The sequence below is a fragment of the Onychomys torridus genome, chromosome 1 (assembly GCF_903995425.1).
Source record: "Onychomys torridus chromosome 1, mOncTor1.1, whole genome shotgun sequence".
Classification (NCBI taxonomy): Eukaryota; Metazoa; Chordata; class Mammalia; order Rodentia; family Cricetidae; genus Onychomys; species Onychomys torridus.
In genome coordinates, this window is record NC_050443.1 from 18007083 (window position 1) to 18011232 (window position 4150).

A 4150-nucleotide genomic window follows, 5' to 3' on the forward strand; every position below is an offset into this window, starting at 1 on the left:
CAGCATTGTTTCTATGGATTCCACTTCATAGCTAAGGAAATCTGGCAGTAGGATTACGCCCTTGGAATCCACTGGTCTTACTATCTCCCACACCAGGCTGAACTAGCTGGAGTGATAGAGCAATGGAATGGCCTTTTAAAGGTCCACCTCAAACATCAGTTGGGTGCTAATAGCCTGGAGGGCCAGGGCAAGGTTACCCAGAAGGCTGTGCGTTCATCCAGTATATGGTATTGTTTCTCCCACAGCCAGGATGCACGGCTCCAGGAGTCCAGGAGTGGAAATGGGAAGGATTCCATTCACTATGACCCACTAGGAAACTGTTTGCTTCCTGTTCTCACAACTGTATGCTCTTTAGGCTTAGAATTAAAAAGGAATGTTTCTGCCCATTGGAAATTAAGAGTTTCCTGCCGGGTGGTGGTGGTACACGTCTTTAATCCCAGCACTCAGGAAGCAGAGCTAGGCAGATCTCTGTGAGTTCGAGATCAGCCTGGGCTACCAAGTGAGTTCCAGGAAAAGGCACAAAGCTACACAGAAAAACCCTGTCTCAAAAAAACTAACTAACTAACTAACTAACTAACTAACTAACTAAGTAACTAAGTAAATAAATAAATAAACTCTCTATTAAAAAAGGGGGGGCTGGAGAGATGGCTCAGAGATTAAGAGCACTGACTGCTCTTCCAGAGGTCCTGAGTTCAATTCCCAGCAACCACATGGTGGCTCACAACCATCTGTAATGAGATCTGGCGCCCTCTTCTGGTCTGCATTCATACATGCTGTATACATAATAAATAAATTAAAAAATAAAATAAAAAATTTTTTAAAAAGTTTCCTCCTGGCTATTTTGAAGTGCTGATGTCCTCAAGCCAGCTGGCTAAGAAAGGTGTAACAGTATTTAGAAGGAGTGATATATCTGGACTACCAGAGGGAAACTGGGCTGCTTCTCCATCGTGGAAATAAGAAAGGATATGTCTGGAGGGCAGGAGATCCTTTAGGATCCCTCTTGGTGTTACCATGTCCTGTGATTAAGGCAGTGGGAAATTAGAACAGCACAATCCCAGCAGGGGACAGAAGACCCAGACCTTTCAGGAATGAAGATATGGGTCACCCCTCTAGGAAAGGACCCAGGACCTGCTGTGGAGGAGATACAGAATGGGTAAATACAGGAAGGTAGTCATACCAGGTAAGGCCACATGGCCAGTTACAGAAATGGGACTGTAATGGACAGGTTTTTCCTTATTTGGAAGGAATATGCTTGTGTATACAGTAAGTAGATATTTGGGGTTTATTTAATGTAGCAATAGTTGAGATAATATTAAAGGTTAAATGTTATAAGCCTCTGTTGTTATATTTAAATTACGAGACATGAAACATTCCTCAAAGAACTTTGTTATACAAGCTCTTTGGATCTGTTAAGTTTCAAACCTGGGCTGAAGTGCTTATTTAATGCAGCACAACAGATCTGGCCTCCAGACTCTCCCAGCATCCCCCAGTCCATGCAGGTTACAGGGTATGGCTTGCATATCCAGCTGCCTACCCTAAACTCTCCAACCCAGGGGCCTGGGCTGCTCTTCTCTATGTGAGCCAACCATTTTGGTTACCGGCCCCTTTTGTACCTTTGGCCTCCTGGCTGCTGCATCTCAATTCCCCTCCCCCACATGGTCCGGCTCAGCCTGGTCTCTCTGGACTCTCCCAGACGTCCCTGCTTCTGCCTATGCTCCCGCTTTAGCTACAGTAAACTTTCTCTTCCACCACACCCAGGGGCAGTCATGTCCTTTTTTACCCCCCCCCCCCCTCCAGGCATATAAACTATTTATTAACAGCAAAGGCCCAGGGGCTCATTTCTTCTTGGAAACACCCACAGTACGGCCCCAGCAGCCAGTGGTCTTGGTGTGTTGACCTCGGACACGAAGGCCCCAAAAGTGGCGCAGCCCCCTATGGGCTCTAATCTTCAGACGCTCCAGGTCCTCCCGCAGCTTTTTGTCTAGACCGTTGGCCAGAACCTGGCTGTACTTCCCGTCCTTCACGTCCTTCTGTCTGGTCAAGAACCAGTCCTCTGTGAGTTAGTTCTCCAGCCCTCTTAGTGAGGTCAATGTCTGCTTTCCTCAACACCACATGCGCATATCTCCACCCCGCACCCTTAATGGCAGTGATGGCAAAGGCCATCCGCCGCCCATCGATGTTGGTGTTGAGTACTCGCGAAACGTGCTGGAACTTCTCTGGGATCACTAGAGACGTGGCGGAGGCACAATCGGCGGCGTGTAGGCCTCCTGTGGAAGAGCTTTATTTCTTTTTTTTCATTCATCTGGTGCTGAAACTGAGGGAGTAGCTGAAATGAACGATAAGAGGCGCTGGTGGTGGCGCTGGTTACTGAGTGGAAAGGTCAGGGTCATGAAGAACCCAGTATTAGCTTTAGAGCTTTGTTAGGAGGAAGAGGGGTAGGGGAGAAGAACCAGGCCTGGGAAAGGAGCAGGTGCTGCGGTGAGAGGGAAAGATGGTGGGGACAGGCAGAGCAGAACACAGAGAGGGTGGGGTCTGCATCCCGCTTTTTTTTGTTGTTGTTGTTTTGTTTTGTTTTTTTGAGACAGGGTTTCTCTGTGTAGCTTTGCGCCTTTCCTGGACCTCGCTGTGTAGACGAGTATGGTCTGGAACTCACAGAGATCCGCCTGGCTCTGCCTCCCGAGTGCTGGGATTAAAGGCGTGTGCCACCACTGCCTGGCTGCATCCTGCTTTTTAAGGGTCCCCTGTGAACACGCACAGGCGGCCTTACGGAGCTACACAACGCATGCGCCGATTGCGTGACCGTGCTGTGTGCACGAAGCCGCCGGCACACTGATGACGTAAGAGGCAACTGTGCCTCTGCGGTCATGCAGCTGCAGTGAGGGCAGAATTCTAACAGTAGTTTAAAATGAGTTCCCTCCCCAAGGAATTGGCTGCTCTGAACCGAGCTGCTGATCCGTCTTGCCTAAGGTATGAACAGATCATTTGCTTCTGACGGCTTTTGCCACCCACCAAATTCAATTCTGGAGTCTTCTCCCCGCCACCTTAACTAACCACCCTCTCCTCCTCAGTAAGTGTCCTCTCTCCCTACGCCCTCTGGGCTGCCCCACATGGGCAATTGACTTACTGAAACACTGGCACCTCTCCAGCGTTTCCTCCTCTACCTGCTCCAGCCACTGTCTCTCCCCTTCTGCTACTGGGTAAGTGTCACTACGGGCTCCCTGCTTTGTTTACTTTTACTATAGAAACCACACTTGCGTGCTAGGAAGCTTCCTCTAGCCCTGCTGGGCCTCATCACGTGGAAAGGGGTGCCTCTCCTCTGTGATTTGGGGCACTTCTCTGGCAAGTCTCTCAGCTTGGGGAAGACTCGGACTGAAATTCTTGTTCCCATGACGCATGTCCCCTCTGCTCCTTCCTGGAACTTCCTCTCCTCCTCCTGGGAGCTACCTACTAAGTTCCACAGTTTTTCTACACGCTCCTGGGTCTGTGTCCGTTCTTTGCCCTCTTCTCTTTGGAGCCCCCCCCCCCCCGCCTGTACATTCAAGTTTCCTTGTCTCCCCAGGAGCTGCTTGCTAAGTCCCTCAAGCTTCTCTACGCTCCCTTGGCTTCTATGATATTGGAGCCCTCCTTGGGTGGAGTTCCTGCTTGTTCCTCCTTGTCCCTCATGGCCACATTGTCCTGTCTCTTCGCTGCCTAACCCTCCCTGTGCTGGGGTTCACTACCTTTCCTCCTCAGACTCAACTCCTTCTGACTCAGATTTTCTTTTTCTTTTTTCTGCTTTTTATTCATAAGTTTTTTATTCATTTACATACTAACCACAGATGTCCCTCTCTTCCCTCCTCCCACCCCCTACCATTTCCCCCAGTCCACCCCCCATCCCCTCCTCTGACAAGGTAAGGCCTCCCATGGGGAGTCAACAGAGCCTGGTACATTCAGTTGAGGCAGGAACAAGCCCCTCCCCCTGCATCAAGGCTGTGCAAGGTGTCAGACCATAGGTAATGGGCTCCAAAAAAGCCAGCTCATGCATCAGGGATAGATCCTGATCCTACTGCCAGAGGCCCCTTAAACAGATCAAGTTACACAACTGTCTCCCATACGTATGCAGAGGGCCTAGTCTGGTCCCATGCAGGTTCCACAGCTGTCAGTCAGTTCG

General features: G+C 49.9%; 1 pseudogene; it reads right to left on the reverse strand.

Moving 5' to 3' along the window:
- Window positions 1-1794: 1794 nt before the first annotated feature.
- On the reverse strand, window positions 1795-3388 carry LOC118591514 (annotated as a pseudogene).
- Between the last annotated feature and the right edge of the window lie 762 nt (window positions 3389-4150).